Source organism: Cryptomeria japonica, chromosome 5 (genome assembly GCF_030272615.1).
Source record: "Cryptomeria japonica chromosome 5, Sugi_1.0, whole genome shotgun sequence".
Lineage (NCBI taxonomy): Eukaryota > Viridiplantae > Streptophyta > Pinopsida > Cupressales > Cupressaceae > Cryptomeria > Cryptomeria japonica.
The window spans coordinates 283,763,211-283,786,313 of NC_081409.1; positions in this window are offsets into that span (position 1 = coordinate 283,763,211).

The following is a 23,103-nucleotide window of genomic DNA, read 5'->3' on the forward strand; positions in this document are numbered from 1 at the left end:
CTTCATACAATACACCACTACCAAATTCTAACTAAACCATCTCATCTGAATTCACTAATTCATCCAATTGAACATGAAAATAATTAATAAGAAAATATTTTAATTTCTCATTACTTTCTGCAATATCATTCTCAACCTCATCAAAGCATACATTAAAATCTAATTTCATCTCATTACCTTCTATTGCAACTTTTTCTCCACCTACAATTGGTTTTTCCCATTCTTCTTCAATTTGTAAAAGTAAATTATACTTCTCAACTTCATATGTGTCCTCTAAATAATTATCTCTTGTTGCAACCTCATTATCTCCATGTCCATCTTCATAATAACATTTAAAAACTACTTTGCATTAGTTACCTTCACTGCTACAATTCCTTTTTCACTATCATTCATCATATCATTCAAACATGCAAATAAGATTTAGTTCCAACCTCATTGAAATCTTTTGAAACACAATTTTAAACCTCTTCATATCCATCTATCCCATTCATACCATTAACATGCAAACCAAAATCATTAATGAATTCACAAATGTAAGTTTTATGTTTTCTTTTACTATTGTAACTTGAATGTCCCATTCTTCAATGTCCTCCATTGCACTCAACTCTTTTGTTTCTGCTACAACATCTATTATTTTATTATCCATGTCTTTTAATAGACATTCCTTAGCTTCAAGCTTATTAATTTATTCATATTCATCCCCTTCTTTCTCAATGCCACATGCATGACACTTATATATCTTCTTTCTTTTGTACATTTAAAACGTCACTTAAATAATAAAAATCACAACCACCTCTTTTTTGATGAAGGGCTCTTCTCCTTTCCAACTCTACTTCTATTTATTTCACTTGTTACAATTCTATAAATTCTTCTCTCATTCAATAACTTATTATCTCTCCGATTTTATCAAGTCTAGGAATCCTAAGAATCCATCCAATGACAAAATTCCTTCATGTTTCTCTTTTCCATACTGGGCCAAAGAAACACTCAACACATATATTCTAAGTAATTCCTCTTGCAAGTTTCCCTTACATATATGCAACAAACTCACACACTTCACCCTCAAGTCTTGGTGTAAACTGCCTCACATTCGATGCTTTGCCCACACACTCAAGAACACTAGCTTTAATTTTACTGTTGCAAGGAGGATATCTTAGTCAAGACCATAAATGAAAATCACTTAAATGGTTTGACTTAAATCTGAAATAATTTAGAGCAAGGAAATTTCAACAGAAAATTTGAATCTTATATTTTGTTGATCATCCCAAAAAGAAATTACAACCAAGTTTCTTTGAAATCAAAATGTTTTCAACCTTATAGGAACATAAAATAATTTGAAATATTATATAATTTTAGCAAATATTTGATATAAAATCAAAAAATAAGAAAGAAAAAACTACAAAGAATTCATCCCACACTTGAGCTACTATTACACTCCAATCTTTATTCTTCAATCTGCAAACTATCAAAAGCTAAAACAACCAATTCAAGTCCCCAATTTAAATAAAATTTGATGCAAGTAATAACCACAATATTGCTTCCAAATCTTTGTTGAGTAGCCCTCAAAATCCCACACCAATGTCAAGAACTCCCTCAAAAAATATTCAAATTTTGCATTAAATGTTGTCAAAATGCTACGTATGGCCACCTTCACTTCTACCAATAAAAATAAACATAAATTATTAATGCAAAATCATATTTTCCCGAAATCTTATATCCAAATAAGGAGGCCACAATAAAATACTAAATAAAATACAAGATGCTTCATAAATGTTGTCATGCACCACCTCCTCTAACAACCAATCAAATTGGTCAACTATGATAGCTCCATAACTCCACCAGATTTTGAAATAAGGAATGCAAATCCAAGACATGAATTTAAAATGACATTAAGGAATATTAATTAATCTGTATTCCCAACTTGGGTTCCCAAAAGGATTATTTTTAAAATATGCCTTATAGTTAACACCAACATGTGTCCATCTCCTATGCAAGATGAAAACTTAAGATTTGGCCAAATCATTTATCAAATATTTTAGGCCTTATATAAAATTTATTCATCAAAATATTTAAAAATACTTTAGCAAAAATTAAAATAAATATTTTTGGGTGATGCGAGATTTCTCTCACAACCCAAGGTGCTCCTGCATCATATTGAATCTATTTTTGATGTGGACTTCATGATGAAGATTCTATTTGGGTAGATTTTATTGGTTGTCTTGTTTCACTAGTATGCTTATTTTAGCAAGAAAATGATATAGTTATTCAAGGACCACTTGATATAATTGTATATTAGTCTTGTAGAATTTAGCTATGGTGCATGAGAAGCTCTATTCACTTTTAGTGGAGTTTGACATTGATATTGGTCATAATACCATACATAGCTTGATATCACTTTTATAAGGAGATTTGTTTAGTTACATTGTTATCATGATTCTTGGAGAGCTCATTATCATAGCTGAGGGAGATATGATAGAGATGTAGATTCATCACTTAGTGATGGATGATATTTTGTAGTGGTTGTTTGTGTCATGGGAGTGTTGTCTAGTCTTGTTACTGCAATGAGAGTTGTTTGATTTTTTTTAGTTTTATTGACATAAGGTGGTTATCTTCATGTGATTGGAGATGTTGATTCTTGAATTTTTAGTTGAGGTGTTGGGTTTATAACTTGTTAATTTTTACAAGTGATCCTTGGTTGAAAGGATTGTTTTTTGACATTATATAAGTGTGCGGAGGGGAAAAAGTGAGACTAGATGACTAGGACCTAATCTCGCTTTTGCCAGCACATTGGGAATACGAAAGAGCCTAGGGAGATAAATCACTTTGGATACTTCTTGTGAGAAAGAGAGAGCCAAGGATGATCTCTTAGGGTTTCTATTCCTCTTATTGCAAATGATGAGAAAATTAGGGTTTGAATGATCAACTAGGCTAGGAGATAAAGAATGAAGTATAAACGAACTCGAAATTGCACAAACTTTTAGATTTGAAACTGAGATATAGAAAACATGAAAGGGGGAGGATTTTGGATGTGTACTTGATGATGCAAATAGAGCTAAACTGACCAGGACTAGGGTGCCATGCCACTATCTCTGAGAATCTGACAGAGAGCTGTAACTGAAAAGATAGAATATGAAGGTCTTGAACCTAAAACTAGCTAAAAATCACTACAGAATGGAGGGACTAGAGTGCCACGCCACTGTCTTAGGCAAGACCAGGGTGCCACACCCTTTTCCTTGAGGTTTTTCTACAAATTTGAGACTTCCTGGTGGTTCCAGTGCCTTTTCCTGATCTGAAACTGCTTCCAGGTACCTATTCTTGCACCTGCAATTGAAAAGAGAAGGTTTGGGTGGCTATATAGGTTTTTTTCCTCAATCAAACCCATGTTTTGGTGATTTCCACCTCCATAAATAGCCGATTTGTATAGTAAAATAGTGTGTGCAGAAATCTTGTGTGCGTGCAAGATCCTAGGATGAATGCAAACAATCTAGAGCAACCCTAAAGAGTAAACCCTAAATGCTTGTAATTGACAAAGTAAATTCTCTAAATCAATGATACAAAGTGATCTAAATCATGAATGCAAATATGAAAGTTAATGTAAATAAGCTCATACAATGACATGAAAATAACATGAAATCATACCAATCCGCAAGGGAGAGATATTGCCACTAGATCTCCCATTACTCTTCAATGTCTTCAAGGCTCCTAATTGATGATGAATGCTTGTAAAATTCTTGATGAATTTTGTTTAATGTTGTTGAAGACTCCACATAGGCTTCTCTTTCACTACATAGAAGTCTCCTTATGCTTGCTTTGGTGAAAACTCCCTTAGATTAGATAGATCTTAGATGCCTTCAAATGAGGAAAGAGAGCTCTTATGTATGAAACCCTAGATCTTAATTTTGAATTAATTTTTCCTTTAGGACAACCTAGGAATTTAATTTCACACCAATATTTTTGGGGTTAAGCAATATAATATCATAGAATTATGCTCTCGAAATTTTAGGAAAAAAGCCGAGGACCATGTGCACTCCCACCACGGTCTGACCAACTTTTTGCCAAATTTTTAGGGTCATTAGATATGATCATATTAGAGAAAATCCCAAAGTTACAACTAATTTCGAGATGTTTTGATATGCAAAATCGGGCCTTAAAGGTTGAAATAGGACAAAATTAGGGTCTATGATTAAATGATTTATTGAAGGAATAAAATGAAAAGGGGAACACTTAGGGTCCAACTTTATAACATGTAAAGTGATGAAACATGACTTTAGATTTAATTAAATTAATTAATTAAATGCTTAAAGAGAAATTACAATGCAAGATGCAAAGACACTAAGGCAAGTGCTAAGCTAAGTGTGGAATTGTACCTCCCTAGCAAGGGTGTACAATTTATGACACTACATTTAGCCCCCAGTTTAGTGGTCATATGACACTACGTGCATATGCAAGTTAAAGTAAATAAAAGTAAACATTCATGAAAAGGATATATCCACAAGTTGTCCGACGAAGCCGCCATCGGTATCTACAGGTACACAGTTAAGAACTGCGCCCTAAAAAACCTTATGTTAGATAAAATAAAAAAATAACCTAAATTCTTTCTAAGGAAGGTGATGAAAATTCAAGGGTATCTATATGACCCCCTGTTTCAACTCAACTTTCTGATTTTAGTGAGTTGAAATCAGGGTATCATGTTCACCACATCGAATTGTGAAAGAAGATTGATGACAAATGCTCACAAGAAGATTTGATAGAAGACCAAAAACTAAATGGAGAATCATTTGGTAAGAAAGAGGACTAAACCTCAATTCCAACACAACAAAGAGTGTGAGGATTTGAGAGCTCTCTAACACAAGATGAAAGATTTAAATGGAAACAAATGCAAATCCATAAAGGAAATTGGAAAAGAATGGAGGATTGAAATGACATCAAAGAGAGATTATTTATAGCAACACTCTTCTAAAGAAGGCAAGAGATCCTCATCAAGGATACACACATGCACAAAATAGAAGGGTTTATTATAAAAGGTACTACTCAATGAAGAAAAGAATTTGATGAATGATCAAAGACTTCCAACACCAAGGAGGAGGTCCCAATTAAGGATATGTACTTAAGATCCACATTAGGGATGCTTGTTCCAATATGAGAGAAGGAATTGAAATATGAATACACTTCTACCATCAATAAGAAATCCTAATAGAAGACACTACTTCACAAAGGGGAAATTTTAATCTCAAGAAGGAGAGATGTTTGAAATCACTCCCGCCCCTTATATATAGGGAGAAGAGATGAGATAGAAATAGGCTATTATGTTTCTTCCAAAAGTATGATTTCACATGAAATTGTACCATCATGAATGAAAATGAACCCCCAGTAAGTGAGCTACCAATGTCACATACTGATGAGAAACATAATAGCCATTAATGTTATTTAAAGACATGATAGCTGATTAAATGAGGTATTTGAATATGACATGTTAAATGCTCTACTATAAGTGAGATTAAAAACATGTATAAGATGATGAATGTTAAAAAGTCTTTAGAAAGAGATAAGTTTATAGGAGAAGAATAGGCCACTAAGTCATACTTCTCTTGCACACAAGAAATATTAGGAGAGGGATAAATATAATTCATTAGAGCCTTATTCCTAGAAGAAGGGATTTTAGAATGAGTAGAAGATAAAGTCTCATAAGTGGGATTATAAATCTCTTGAGGAGGTTCATAAAGAGATTTGTTCATCACTAAGATTTCCTTATGAAAGGGATGAGTGTTGAAAGAAGTAGAAGATGATTTAATCGAGGTGAGATCATCATCACTACTAAATTTAGCATTCACATTGAGAGATGGTCTTTTAGTTTCTTTGGTAGTCTTAGAAGGATTATATCCAATTTCAAATGAAGCTTCATGTGTGTTAAGCTCTAAAGGAACTTTAAATCCTTGTTCATTTGTGCCACAACCATTGCCATCATAGCCACTCTTAGCTAAAATGTGAAAACCAGGACCATAAAGGGAAGCCAAATAAAAAAGAGATGGTTGCGCCTCATAGGTATCAATGCTATATGAATTAGAGGAAGGATTTAAAGAATTATTTGAAGTAGAAGCAACCACAAAGTGGTTACTTAGTTGTTTAGACAAAGTAGGTTGCTCTTTGGGTTCATCTTTAGATTTCTCCTTCTCAGTCATAGATTCTTTCCAAGATACTCTATACTCTCCTATAAAAGTAGGGGTAAAGTCTAGAGATCCCCAATCATCATCTGAGAGCATTCCTTTGGGAGAAAAGATATCCTTGGGAGGAGATTCCAATTGAGTAGAATAATCAAGAGTACTAAAGGAACAACATCATTAAAGGAAATAGATGTATTTCAAGGAGCAGGATTAGGAGAAGAAGGGGAAGTAGTTGAACAAGAAGATCCAGGTTTTAATGGTTTTTGAAGTTTAGTATCAGCTAATAAGGTGTATGTCATATTGTTATAAATGAACTTGACTTGCCTATGCAAAGTTGAGGGGAAAACTTGCATGTTATGAATCCAAGGTCTCCCTAATAGAAGATTATATGTTAAATTACTAGGCATAAAATGAATAGGTGTAGGTAAGATAACATGACCTACCTTAACAGGAAAGGTTATGACACATAGACATTGTTTAGAAACATTATCAAAGCCTCGAATAGTAAGAGAAGTAGGTTCAATGAGAGAATGATCCACTTTAATCTTATCCAATAAGTCTACACCACAAAAATTAAGGCCAGATCCATTGTCCACAAGGGTTCGTTTTATAACACTATCATGGATAATAACCACACTCATAAGAGGGTCATATTGATGTTGAATTTCATCAGAAGGTAACTCATCTTGTGTGAATATAATTTGAGCTTTGGGATTTTTTGTAGGATCAATCAAAGAAGCCATGTTATTAGGTGTCACTGCAGGTGGGACATCTATGTTTTTCAAAGCATCTTGTAACATCCCATTATAAGCAGGTGAAGTTTGAACCAAATCTCAAGTAGAAATCTTGGCAGGAGTAGCTTTAAGTTGCTCATTGAGATAACACTCCTTACTAAGGGTTGATATATGAGGTGATTGTGGAAGAGTAGGTTGAGAGGAAGAAAGTGAATTTGGGATAAATGGAGGAGGATTAGGTTGCCTATTGTTTCTTGTGTTGTAGGTATGAGCGACCGTATAATAACTCTCTCCAGTTATTTTCTTAGCATACTCATAAGGATTGTTAGTTGGATAAACTCCTTGAACAGTAAGAATAGGTTTCTTAGGAGTACAAAAAGAATCATCGACATAACCACCTTGAACAACTAAGATAGGATTACATTGGGAATTTTGAGAAGGACAAGCACCTTGAACTATGAAGGGGGGTTTATTAGGTGTTTCATTCACATGTATCAAATTGATTGAAGATGGTTTAGGAATATCAAAGGTGTCCTTAGAAGAAGAATGAACAAGATTGTTGGAAGAATTGTTGATAGTCTCTTCTTGCACTAAAATATTATCATGGATAGGATCAATTTTAGGAGATAGACTAGAAGTAAGCATTGATATTTTAGGAGAAAAAGTATTACTAGGAAAGGTCATATCACCCTATATCACCAAAGGATCTACATGGGGAATAGAATTTATAGGAGAAGGATCAACATTACTCTCTAAAGTCTCACCTTTAAGAGGGAGATCTTTGAAATATATGTCAACAATCTTACCATGAACTAGGGTATCCTTATGAGTAGAACTAAGTTGGGGAGAAGGTGATGCTTTACCTTTAGAGGAAAAGTGATTGATATTTATGAGAGGTGAGATGCTATCAAGGGGGTTACTCTCATAGGGTAGAGAATAATCAACACCTTCTTCTAATGGTTCATCCCAAATAGTGAGGTTATTGAAAAAAATATTAAAAATATCTTACACAAAGATGCCAATTTTGGGAGAAGGGATAACATTGTTCATTAATTCATCATCCTTAAGATGGAGAGAATCACTACATGTGTTTAAATAATCCTCTTGCCTCAAAATGTGTTCAATAGGATGTTTAGGGGAGAGATAATTAAGGAAATTTATTATGATTTAATATTCTTTTTTCTAAGGCATCTTTAGGGGTAAGACAAGCTTTGGGGCAAGGAGAAGCATTTCTCATTAATGCATCATCTCTAGTGGGAATTTTGTTTAAGTAAAAAGAGGAAATGCCATAACTAAGAAAAGTAGGGACAACACCATCTTCTTGCACAAAATGATCCTCATGAGGGGAGTATTCTTTAGGAGGGAGGTGAACATATTTCTCCAAAGATTCATGCTTAGGAAGGAGATCTTTAAAAGAAGTGCTCATAACCTCTTGTTGCACTAACATGCCCCCATTGGCAAGACCAATTTTAAGAGAAGATAAGTCAATGTCCATCAATACCTTTTCACTTAGAGAGGAATCATGTAAAGAAGGTAAAGTAATTGTAAGAAAAATGTTTATGATATCATCCTCCTCCTCTAAGATAGCTAGATGGGAAGGGCACATTTTAGGAGAATTGTCAAGATCACTCTTCAAATCGTCATCCTCAGAGCATGGGAGAGTTTTGAAGGGGTTGGTAACAACTCTTTTAGGAACTAAAATGCTGTCATAGATAGGAGGAGGTTCATTAAGAGAGGGAAAATTAAAACAAGGGAAGCTAACCCATTATCACATTTAGGAAATGAAAGCATCATGAAAAAACATTTCCTCTTTCAAATGATAACATATGAAAAATAGAAGGAAATGTTCAATTTTAACCAATCCAAGCACTCTAAATGTTGATTTAGAAAATCAAATTTATGAGTGAAATGTTTTACAAAATCAGATCTGAAAGTAATGATCCAAATTAAGCTATCCACAAGTTCAATTTTGAATTGAATTTTTTTTTAGCGTTTTAACAAAATTAACCTCTAAATTTTTGAAATTTGCAGGAAATTAAAACTTGTAAATGTAAATTTGAATTTGAAATAGAAAAAAAAACTCAGATCTGAGAACATAAATCAAAATTGAAGAAGGTTGGATTCACGTCGGGTTCACCAAAATGTGGAGGGGAAAAAGCGACACCAGATGATTAGGACCTAATCCAACTTTTGCCAACACATTGGGAATATGAAAGAGCCTAGGGAGATAACTCACTTTGGCTACTTATTTTGAGAAAGAGATAGCCAAGGATTATCTCTTAAGGTTTCTATTCCTCTTGTTTTAAATGATGAGAAAAATCAGGGTTTGAATGATCAACTAGGCTAGGAGATAAAGAATGAAGCATAAATGAACTTGGAATTGCACAAACTTGCAGATCTAAAACTGAGATAATGAAAAAATGAAAGGGGGAGGATTTTGGATGTGTAACTGATGCTGCAAACTAAGCCAAACTGACCAGGACTAGGGTGCCACACCACTATCCCTAAGAATCTGATAGAGAGTTGTAACTAGAAAGATGGAATCTAAAGGTCTTGAATTTGAAACTTGCTAAAAATCACTGCAAAATGGAGGGAACAAGGCTCCACATCACTATCTTGGGTAGGAATAGGGAACCACACCCCTTTCCTTGATAATTTTATGCAAATTTGAGACTTTTGGGTGGTTCCAGTGCCTTTTCCTGATCTGAAACTGCTTCTGGGTACTTGTTCCTACACCTGCAACTGAAAAGAGAATGTTTGGGTGGCTATATAGGTTTTTTCCTCAATCAAAACCATGTGTTGGTTATTTCCACCTCCACAAATAGTCTATTTGTATAGTAAAATAGTGTGTGCAAGAATCTTGTGTGCGTGCAAGGCCCTAGGATGAATGCAAACAATCTAGATCAACCCTAAAGTGTAAACCCTAAATGCTTGTAATTGACAAAGTAAATTATCTAAATCAATGATGAAAAGTGATATAAATCATGAATGTAAATATGCAAGTTAATTGAAATAATCTCATACAAAGACATGAAAATAACATGAAATCATACCAATCCCCAAGGGATAGATATTGCCACTAGATCTCCCATTACTCTCCAATGTCTTCAAGGCTCCTAATTGATGATGAATTCTTGACAAATGCTTGATGAATTGTTGTTGAATGTTGTTGAATACTCTACATAGGATTCTCTTTCACTACATAGAAGGCTTCTTATGCTTGCTTTGCTGAAAAACTCCCTTACATTAGATATATCTTATATGCCTTCAAATGAAGAAAGGGAGCTCTTATGTATGAAACCCTAGATCTTAATTTTGACTTAATTCCATCTTTAGGCAGACCTAGGAATTGAATTTACCACCAATATTTTGGGGTTAAGCAGTATAATATCATAGAATTATGCTCCCAAAATTTCGAGAAAAAAATCGAGGACCATGTGCACTCCTGCCACGGTCCGACCAACTTTTCACCAAATGTTCATGGCTATTAGATATGATGATATTAGAGAGAATCCAAAAGTTACAGCTGATTTCAAGATGTTTTGATATGCAAAATCGGGCCTTAAAGGTTGAAATAGGACATAATTAGGGTTTATGATTAAATAGTTTATTGAAGGAATAAAAAGAAAAGGGGAACACTTAGGGTAAACGACCCAACTTTATAACATGTAAAGTGATGAAACATGACTTTAGATTTAATTAAATTAATTAATTAAATTCTTAAAAGGAAATTACAATGCAAGATGCAATCACACCAAGGTGGGTTCTAAGCTAAGTGTGGAATTGTACCACCCTAGCAAGGGTGTACAATTTACGACACTACAAAGTGGTTTAATTTAGATACCACATGGAGTTTTGACATGATAGAATTTCTCTTGGGAGAATGATATGTTCATTGGAGAATATGAGTTTATAATATTTTTGAGTAGATTCTAAACCATGATGCCATGATGTGTTCTTGATTCTGCAAATGTGTGTTGGATCTTTGCCAGTAGTCTAGTTAGTTCTCTTGGTATTGAGTGCATTGGTCATTTTCTTGAGAGCTTCATGAGAATAAGGAATATAAGTAGCAGAACAACTTCCTACACTAACCTTGAGAGGAGGATAATGCAAAAACTTTTACAAATCATTACAACAATTACAGAAACTTAACAAAAATAGACACAGTAACATGCATACCACAACACAACAACACAACGATTTACATGGGGAAAACCCTTTTAGGAGAAAAACCCCACACTCCAAAAGCAACTCAATATATTTTTCAACAATCAATAACATATTACAATATTCTTTCAGATCAAGATCTTCACAAGACTACCACTAATTAGTGACTCAGAGGTAACTCAATAGCCATAAGACTCTTACACAACCTCTATCTCACACACCTCATATATAGGAGATACAATACAAGAAACCATCAAATGGTATTACAAAACCATGGGCTAAAACTGCCTACTAAGGTGTAGCTGACCTTATCTCCCTTCTAGATGCCGTATGATGTGTTAAAACACACATCAACATGTGTCCCTCTCTTTTATAGCTTATTTATGTGTCTGATACATTTTATATTTCCTATTTTAGGAGTACAAACTTCCAGAGACCATAACTTGAGAACCGTGTGTCCTATTGACGAACTGTTTGAAGTGTCAAAAAGCTCACGAAGTGTTCTATTGCCTCAAAAAATGCTATGCTATTTATGCCCACTTTTCAAAGAATTTAAGGGCCTCTAAAGTCCTCAAAATTAAATTTAAACCTTTCGTTGCACCCCTCCAAAATGGAAAATTTAATATCTTCAAAACTAGCTATGTGTGACGTAACTTTACTAGAATGCTTATCTAGCCAACTAGAAGCTTCAGGGATAATTTTTCACCATTTCATGCTCAAATGAAAACTTACTATAAATATTTGTTAGATATTTCAAATAATGGGAAGACAATTGAGAGGGGGGGGGGTGAATTAGTTATCACCAGATTACCAAAACCTTAAGCTTTTAAAACTTTAATACCGGAACCCAAAAGATCAATACCCGATGCATAAACCAAATACCAAAATAGAAGATAAACCAATTAAGCATAAAAAATAATTAGAGAATAAATACCATCCAAATGACACCAAGATTTGTACATGGAAAATTCGGTAAAGGGAAAAACCGCAGTGGGAAGCCTACCCATAGTCAGATAATACTTTTGTAGTAATTATGTGAATTACAATTGAGGGGCCTGCACTTGTAGAAAGGCCAACAACCTAGAGCACACTGGTCATGACAAAAGGAGTCTCACTGAATACAAAAGAAATCTAGACTACAATCCAAAAGAAAGAATGAACTACAAAGATAGCATCTCCTATGGTTGAGTACAGTTCCGATTAAGCTCAATACTGGAGGACTAAATCATCTTACATAAACCCAACTTGATCGACCAAATTCTCTACCTAAATGATTATTACATTATTCGCTCCTTACATATCCATATCCCATTCCCATCATGATCTACAATGAGATCTTACATCATATATATACAAACCCTCGACCATAAACAATAAGGTCGGCCACTAGAAAATAAACCAATTACATAATTACAAAACATGTCGGCCTAAGACCAAATAAATAATATCCAACCCATAAGACATCCTAGAAACACATTGAGAGGTCTAATCCACACGTTACATTAAGTCGGTCCATAACCTAGATAAACCAGGACCCAATATAGGTCCACACATGCTAATGTAATGATCCCAATCAACTAAGTCTCAAACATGATCACCATCAGCATCCTGAATCTCCACTAGAAGCCACACCAACACCACTTATGCATAACATAAAATATTTTCAATAAAGCTCTGCTAGTGAAACCCTTGCCAAAACAACAAACCAATCTTACTAGCAAGCAGGATAGCATCTGATTACCAGATCAAAACCAACTGACTAAACATGAACCTGAGTAGCATGAATGAGCCAATTCCATAACCCAAACATACCAGAGCATACTGGATCATAATCCAACCAAAAACCAAACAATCTACCAGGACCAGAATGATACCAGTAAAGCAACCAAAACAACTAGTGTTGACATCAATGAAAAAACATCAATGCGACACATAATCAATTCCTCCAAATGGCCAACAATATTAACCTCATGTAAATGCAAGGTTGAGACACCAATTTTCCCAATAGAGTGTAGATTGCATTTGGAGTTTAGAATGGATTGATTAGTTGGAGGTGCTCATGGATACATGAAAACTTGGGTGAGGCACTTGTTGAGATGGTTACTCTTTGGAGGTTTCATTAAGAAATTTTGAGGATCTTTCCCTTGGATATGGACATGAATTCATGATGGATCAATATAGGAGATCATTCTTGGAGACAATTTCATGGCTTGATATATCCTAGAGGATAAATCTCATTCCACACTCTTGGTCCACTTGATAGTTAATAAGTTGAGAGGTATCCCAAACTATTTTTAGATGCATTATGTTTTATGCTTTACCTTCTCATGGATATGGATCTTGAGCTATGTTAGCTAATTCTAGAGGGTTCAATATTTGAAGAGTATTCAGAGATATTTTATTTATGATATTATTGATGAGGATTTTTAAGAGATGTTGTTGGGTTGATTTCCTAGTTTTGGGAATGGATTTGAGGTTGATCTTTGTTGTGTAGAGATAATTGCATCCATGTTGGTTGTATCAGATGCATATGTTTTATTTGATCTTAGATATTGAACAATTGGGTGTTGTTGAGGCTTTTCAGTTCAGGTTGTGAAGGAGATATTTCTTGACACAACTTAAGAATTTGAGGTGTAGGTAGAAGAACATGTTATGTAATATGATTCACAAATTTTTTCTCTTTATTATATGGCTACTTCATGGAGGTTCATGTTCACATGGTTTAATTATGGTGAACTAGGGAGAGTTATGGTAACATGTTGTGAAAGATTATGCAGCAATTTTTTGGTTGCATGTGTGGATCATTATGATTATTCTATACTGCATGGTTTGATTACTAGTCACACATTGGTATGGGTGTTGATTGGTATATTTTGTGTGCCATGATCTATTTTCATATTTGATATTACCCATGCAATGGGAGTTTCTAGATATATTTGTCTTTTATTGTTAGGATGTCACTTTGGTTATCTCAATTTGCAGGTTACTAACATAATGAGTTTGCATGTTGAACTATTTAAGATCTAAGAGTTGTGCAGTTTTGTGGGCTATCTTTACCCATTGGTTGCATTGGAGACTTAGATGTGAATTATCTATATCCATATATTATTTTAGCATTGATGTGCACTTAGTTAATTGGTCATGTCTATGGCTATGTGTGTATTGAGATAGATAGATGGATGATCAGAGTAATGAATATTCATCAGATATGGGGGAAAGTGAGATCCTAAGCCTATGTATGAAAAATAAGATCTCAAATATCCATGGAATAAAATTGTCCATAACATGAATAAGGTTCAAACATAGTCCTAATAAGAGAGTTGAACACTTGGATTGATGTTCCTTGGTTGCAATGGAATTGAGATTGTGAAGTGTGTTTGTTGGAATGGATTAGGTCAAATGATAGCAAACTAATGATTTGTAGATGAACCAAGGGAAATCTTTGTAAGGTAAGGATGTTAGTCCAAATCCAAATAAACATAAAACACTCAATGAAATGCATGAAAAACAACCTTTTTATACCTTCGCAAGACATATCTCTTATTCTTGGGATTGGACCTTTGGTGAAGTGAAGAATGCGTGCCTTCCTCACTTGAGTGGAGTGGTCCTTGATGGATGAGTGGAAATCTCTCCAAGTTCTCAACAAGATAGGTTAGATTTGATAGGATTTTGGATGGATTTGGATTGGAAGAATGAAGGAAGAAGAGAGGAGAAATGGGCAACATGACAATGCATGAGAAGTGGATCCTTTGAGAAGAAATGATCATCCAACTTATAGATTGGAGGAGGCCAAAAAAGGGCCAAGATTGATTTCCTTATGGAGGGTTGAGATTGATTTGAGATAGAAGGCATGGATCAAGGGTGCCTTGGGAAAATAATCAAGAATATAAAATTCCTTGAGAAGAGGGGAGAAAAGGAATTTGAATTTCAAATTGGAGAATTAAAAATTCCAAAATAAGGATGCATTGAGGGATTCAAGGAAATTTGAATTTCTTTGAGAGACTCAATGTTGATGTGACATGAGTGGGAATTAAAAATTGGAGAGTAATGATAAGCATGATTATGAGAGATTCTAGAAGGATTAATTAGGTTGAGTGGGATTAGGAAAAAGTGATTTGTAGGAATCACATGAATAGGTTAGTTAATTAAAATTAATTAACTGAGTGGGTTTCGAGGAAATAATTATTGGAGGGGACTTTAGAAGAATAGGGGAAAAAATTTTATTTGATAAATTATTTATTGGATAGTAGTGATAAAATTAATTAAATTAGATTTAATTAACACTGAGAAGAATAAGGATAACACAATTAAGTCAATTGATTATGTTGACAGGCTTAAATTAATTAAATATTAATTTTAGGTGTCTACATTTTTGCCCTCTTTGATATAGCGTCATGAAATGATGTTATATCAAAGAAGAATAAACCATAGTGGACTAGTAGCATGATGGCCCAGTCATGAGATCATGAGGAATGATGAGGAAGTAGTTGTATGCCCCCTCGAGAGGACATGTGGGTTCGAAGAACATGGGTGTTCTCTCAAAATGGCTTCGAAGAGTAGGTGATGAAAGGATGAAGATAATGAAAGAGGGATCGAGGATGGGTTGGAGTGTTGTGAATGAAATGAGACAAAGAAATGATAAATGGATTGGATTTATTGTTTAGCAAGTATAGAGAGAAAACCTAGATTTGATATTGCCATGGATAGTCTACACCACTGATTATAAGAATCGGGATGATATAAAGATTTGAGGCATGGACTGATGCTCAGTCAAACAAGAATTCCTTGCATACAATCATGAAAGTGTTGATAAACACTAATGTAGGGTTGTCAGTTCGTACAAGGAAAACCTTCAAACACATCATGCCATGAAAACTATGTGACATTATACCTAAGCTGAGACATACCAAGATATATGATGATCAAGGCAGTTCTGAACAAGTATAGTCCCGAGACACAAGATGAAAATAAAGCAAAAAACTCACTCATGCAAACAAAATGCACATGACCAACTAACATCTCTTGCCAAGAGTAGGACATGGTTTTGGATAAACTGCCGGACTAGGGAAGGATGCATTTCGATGGGCAGGTGATGGATTGATTGAACTACCAAACATGGGAATGATTCATCCCAATGGGCTGAATGTGAATAGATTGATGGATGACAAAAGACAAGTTGGATGTGCAAGATTTGCAAATGAGAGGATTGGCACTCCGATTTGATTATCAAAGTCTGGATGGGTGCTTGGATTAGGCACAACTTAATGTAAGCTCAGGTAGATGAGAAGAGCTCAATTTGATGGATTCGATATGATGGAAGAAGGATAAATGATTAGATAGGATGAAAAAGGGGGATGGATGATTGAGTAGGATTGGATTGAGGAAGGGATTAATGATTCAATTGGAATAGATGGAGAATATGATTGGATGAGATAGGATTGGATTTAAAATTGGATAGGATGGAGGGGGGATTGGTGGATAGGATTTGATTGTCTGGAACCAATGACAAGGGAGAACCAAGGAATGGTAAAAGGATGGATGGATGGATGGAGGGAGATAATGTTTGGATAGGATATAGGTGGATTGAGTGGATGGATATGGATAGGATATGTAGGAATAAAGGAGGGTAGGGTGATGGAGACCCAAGGACTATGTTGCAAATGAGTGGAATGCCCCACACTAGAGGTAGTAGAATCGAGGATGCAAGGATGGTGGATAAAGATGTATGGGATAGAAGGATCATGTGCAATGGATATGGATGGTAGAGGACTTAAGGATTTTGTGTTTTCCAAAGCATGCATGAACATACATTATTTTGCCCCTATATGATCCAGACCAAAGATAAGAATGGAGGATTCATTTTGATAGGATGAGGGATATGAGATGGAGGATATGGATAGGATCGTCGAGATCAAAGATGGAAGAGGAGAATGGACTTAGATAGGATGCAAATGGATGGGCCAATTGTATGTACGAAGCTTTCCCCCAAGTGTAGGGCGCAAGAGGAGGAGGGGATAACACATGATGCTTGTTTGCCAAGTTTTCATCATGGTACTTACTCAAGGCATCACAAGATGTGGTTTTCACCATTGGATGAAATGATTTTTCTTTACTTTTTTTTTTGATTTTTTTTTTTGCTTTTGAATTTTTTGGAATAGTTTGGATGGATAGGGATTAGGATGAGTGGATATGGAAGGTAGTGGATGCATGAAGGAGAAAGGGAGGACTCAAGCATCTAGTTCCATGGATGGTATCCCTTAGTATTTCTTTGAATTGGAGGTATGCTCATAGATGTTGGTAACAATAATTGGGGAGATGAAATGGATAGGGGATGGAACATAAGGATTTGGAAAGGATTGGACTAACGAAATGGGCTTGTGAAAAATGGATGGGGTTTTGAAAAATTTGTGGAAGATCAACATTAGCACACAACTTGAAGGGTGGTGGAGTAGTGGAGGAGAGGATTTTGGATTAGATGGAGGATAAAGTGTAGATTTTGGGAAAAGTGGACCCGAAATAGAAGAGGGGGATGATGGAGTTGGGATGGTTGATTTTGGGACATAAGGACCCAAAATGAATTTTGAAGATGGAAGAGTGTTAGAATTATGAATGGATGGAGCTTTTGTATTAGCAATTTTGGATGCCAATTTTGATTGTTCTACTTCTAGAAGTAACTTAGGAATCCACGTAGTTTTTAATTTTTTCTTTTGGGGCCTTCATGGCCCTTTTGATTTTTCTTTCTTTGGGATCATATTTTTCTTTTGAGCATGTCGTTTTGAGGGGACATGTGGGTTCTTTCAATTTTGTGTATTTTGAGATTTATGCTTTTTAGATTGGGCATCCAAGTTGCTTCCAATAGCAATGGGATGGGTGCATGAGGATGAAGGGTTGATGGATTTTATGGATGGTGGGATGATGGAAGGAGATTGTTGGGAGGCATCCAATGATGTGTGGCTTTTTTGATCTTGCTTAGGTATTATTTGAAGTGATGGAGTGATGGATGGAGGGATGTAAGGACCCAAAATGGATGGAAGGAATGGAGGATTTAGCTTTGGAATATAGGGTCCCAAAATGGAAGTGGATGATTGGAGATGACGGGATTTTGATTTGTATGAAGGAATTTTGGATTTAGGAGGAATAGAGGATGTACCAACATCTTGAGTGTTATCTTGAGGACCCTTATTATTTCGAAAACAAGATGCGAGTCTATTTTGAGGGGGATGAGATCTGGAAGGAAGATTAGGATCTTTAGATGGATTGGGATTATGACATGGAGATGAAGGGATTATTTGATCTTGATTAGGGGGGATACCATGAGATGGAGTGGGAGGGGTGATTGGATCATGAGATGGAAGAGGATCATGCAACTGAGGGAGAGGGTTGGATAGAGGAATCATATGATTAGGAGAGGAAGTGGAGGGGATGAAATCATTAGATGGAGTGGAGGGAGATGCATTATGAAATGGAGAGGATTTTGTGCTAGCATGCTCTAGAACAAGCTTTTGGCATGTTTGGAGTTGTGGGGATTGTGTGATGGAGGAGGATATGGAAGCTTTGATGTGAGTAGATGGGGAAATGGGGGTATCATGAAGTGTGGGGGATTGGGATTTGTTTTGAGGTGGAGGTGATTGGGGTGGATGGAGGACTTGAGGAGACTTGGCCACTTTGCTTCAAGGTGGGGATTTTGTCTCCTTTGTTAGCATGTCTTGGATAAGATTATGGATGATGGATTTGGAAGACATGGATAATACGGATTTTGGGGGATTAGGATTCGATGGAGGATTGGGATTGGATGGAGGATTAGGATAATGGATTGAGGAATTAGGATTAATGATTAGAGGACTATGGAGTAAATGATTTGGATGGGGAGTAGAGGTAATGAATTTGTTGCAAAAGGATGGGGATTGTGATATGGATGGGAGGGGAGATGAAGGTATATATGCGGATGAGGGATAATATGGAGATACGAATGGGGAATAAGATGAATTTCCCTTGTCAAAGGTAGAAGAAGGATAAAAGATATGATACGGATTGTGATTAAGTGTAATGTGTTGAGGTGAGATGGATGAAGGTATGATAGGTGGATGAGAGATTATGGGATTGACTTGGTAGGCAGGTTGAGGTGGTTCATGAAATTCTATGAGCATCTACTTATACCAAGCTTTGAAATTCTGGCTAGGCATGTTGAGAATGACAGATTAGATTGGAATTGGATGAATATGTTTTGGAGGAGAAAGATGATGAAGATGATGTTAAATGAAGATGAGGATTAGGACTTGGCTTCAAATGATGGTGGATTATATTATATTTGATTTGGATTGGATTTGAATGGTCCTTGGATTAGGACTTGATTGGATTGAATGGTCCTTGGATTAGGACTTGATTTGATTGAATTGAATTGGATTGGATTGAATTGGATTAGGATTACACCTTAGCCTTTAGATTAGGACTTAGATGGGAATTGATGATGGATTGGATTTGATTGGATTAAAGGATTGGATGATTGATTGATTGATGAAGGATTGGATAATTGAATTAGAAAGATGGATGGATTTGATTGATTGGAATTTTGGAGATTTGATTAGATTAGAGGAAGAATGAATATTAGTTGAGGATGGATGATTGTTTGAATGGATGAAAGTGGATTGGGGATTGGAGAATTATTTGGATAGGTAGAAATTGATTAAATATTGGATGATGACAAGATGGAATTTTGGAAAGAGGGATGATTAATTGGTCGGAGGAATGATTGACTTGGCAAGAGATATCAAGCAATGAATACATGTTGGCCATTGACACACATAGAGAATCCAAACACAACATGCTACCCTAGGAAGTTGGATGAGGAATAAAACCTTTGCTTTCTGACTCGGGTACACACCCAATAGCTAATTAGAATACAACCGCTGGGTCTCACACAATGGATTCCCAATGCCATATTAGTCGACTCCAAATTCTAATGGAGGCACAATATGATAAGTTTCTTGGGGGAGTTACTATCTCCCTTGCACAAAGATTATCCACCTTTTAGAGGTGAACCAGGTGGCTTCTAATCCTAGAGTTTTTTAGTATGGATTTTTTGTTCAAAGACTACTCCTTGTAGTCGCGCAAGTGCGATTGAGACCTATATCCCTACAAAGTACTAAGCAAGATGTATTCACGCAAGCGTGATTGAGACCTCAAGGGGCCTTACAAAGAGCTCAATATGAGAGTGAACTCTCAAATAGCTCCATCCTCCAAAACTTTCATCTCAAGAGGCCTATTTATTATAGTGATTCAGAATGCCAAGGTTTGACCGTACTCACTTGGGTCATTCCCTTCTCACCAATGCCTAAGCGAATCAGGAGGGTAGGCCTGCTAAGGGTAAAACGTGCAAGAAAACAAGAAAAGGTTTGAGGGTCAGGATTTCTGATTGTCTATGCAGACAAGAGCATACTCTGCTACCTCTACACTTTCCTCAAACACAAGAAGCAAGAGTTCTTTTACCCCTAATTAGATCTAGGTGCCTAGAATGAAAAGATTAAGAAAGACACAATGTTTAGTTGGATTTCCTTAGGCAACCTGTAGAAAAACAGATCAGTAGTTTTGTTTATGTCTTTGACCGTTTGGGTAGGACCTGCAAAAACTCAACAATCTATGCTGAAGTGCTGAAATGCCTGTGTATGCGCTAAAGGGGGGTTGAAAAGAAAAATGCCGAAAATCACAAAATTTAAATAAATGCAAAATATACTTGAGGTGAAAGCGTTATTCCAAGGGTGGTCGCGCTGAAGCAGGTTAGTGAACAAAAATTTGAAATTTCAAAAATTCAAAACCGGGCGGGATCTCGCCGGAGCACCCGCACTATTTGCAGAGCACTCGTGCTAAAGTGACAGTTCTGAAATAAAAGGATAGCTAGATGCAAAAACTAAATTATTCTTTTCATTTTTTAAAAAGTTTTTATCCTTTTAGTGTGTTCTTCAAGTATTTAAGCCCAAAATAAAAATGGAAGATGGAAAAATAGAAGATAGAAGAATAAGCAAGCTGAAACCGGAAGCAGACGTGTTATTCCCATGGCACTTGCCCTGTTGTGCAGACCTGCAAAAAAGGCAGGTCAAAAAATTTTGAACTGCCATCTGACGCACTAAAGCGTGTGCACACTCACCAAAACAAGCGACACTCGCATTGATCCCATGGCGGTCGCGCTGTTGTGTAGTCACTCATGCTGTTCTGACACTTGGGAGCAAAAACTCAAAAAAATTGCAAAAAGGATTAAATTTAGGGACGTGGGTCCCATCAGGCATGCCAAAATGAACCAAGGGAAGTATTTCCAAGGTAAGGATGTTATTTAAAATCCAAATAAACATAAAACACTCAATGAAATGTATGAAAAGCAGCCTTTTTATATCTTTGCAAGAGAGCTCTCTTGTTCCTCGGATTGGACCTTCGGTGAAGTGAAGAATGTGCCCCTTCCTCACTTGAGTGGAGTTGTCTTTGATGGATGTGTGGAATGCTCTCCAAGTGCTCAACAAGATAGGTTAGATTTGATAGGATTTTGGATGGATTTGGATTGGAAGAATGAAGGAAGAAGAGAGGACAAAAGGGTAGCATGACAATGCATGAGAAGTGGATTCTTTGAGAGGAAATGATCATTCAACTTATAGGTTGGAGGAGGCCAATGAAGGGCCAAGATTGATTTCCTTATGGGTGGTTGAGATTGATTTGAGATAGAAGGCATGGATCAAGGGTGCCTTGGGAAAATAAACAGGAATATAAAATTCCTTGAGAAGAGGGGGGAAAAGGAATTTGAGTTTTAAAATGGGGAATTAAAAATTCCAAAATAAGGATGCATTGAGGGATTCAAAGAAATTTGAATTTTTTTGAGAGACGACTCAATGTTGATGTGACATGAGTGGGAATTAAAAATTAGAGAATATTGATAAGCATGATTATGAGAGATTCTAGAAGGATTAATTAGGTTGAGTGGGATTAGGAAAAAGTGATTTTGTAGGAATCACATGAATAGGTTAATTAATTAAAATTAATTAAATGAGTGGGTTTAGATGAAATAATTATTGGAGGGGACTTTAGAAGAATAGGGGAATAATTAATTTATTTGATAAATTAATTATTGGACAATAGTGATAGAATTCACTAAATTAGATTTAATTAACACTGAGAAGAATAAGGATAACACAATTAAGTCAATTAATTATGTTGACAGACTTAAATTAATTAAATATTAATTTTAGGTGTCTACAACAACAATAATAGTAAAACATAGAATATAAAATCAACACAGTAGCTTAGATATGGAAATAGGAGATGGAGAGAAACCTATAGCTACAATCTAGGCTTTAAAATGCCATAAATGGTTGGAGGGTGCCATAGAGTGAAGGTGTCCATGTCAATAGAAAGTTCCATATTCATGATCGGGAGGTCTTGTAAATCTCTCCTTGAACTCCAACCAAAATGTGTCAAAAACTATTGGAGAGCACCCTTGTCTAGGTGTTTTTGCCTATTTGAAATTTTGGAATTTCTATTATTGTCTTCTCTATGCTCTTGTAACCTTCTTTGTTGTTAGATCTAAGCCCACACACACAAAAAATGAGAAAAAATGGGTGTTCTATATAGGGGCTTTCCTAAGACAAATCCCATTTTGGTGTTCCTACCTTCACAACAACTATGATGATGTAAAAGAGAGCTTGTCCTCATAAAGGATAGAGGCAAAGTTATAATTGAAATGCTGAATTAAATAGTTATACCTTAGGAATGTAAAGATGGTGATGCAATACCCTTTTGATAAGTCCTTCAAGTGTTGATGCAATACCATGACAAGAAAGACAATCAATATAAAATCATACCTAAATGTAGGTTGATGTAGCTTGCTATTCAATACGCCGAATACTTAGACCTAAAATGCTTGATCATAAATTGGGAACTCATAAACCTTCTTCTTAGACCTTATGTAGAATAAAGGATTGCTTTATATAAGGTTCACAAGGTATTTTCAAATGTAGGTCGACAACAAATGATCAAATGAAAAGATTGGGACCGAATCATGG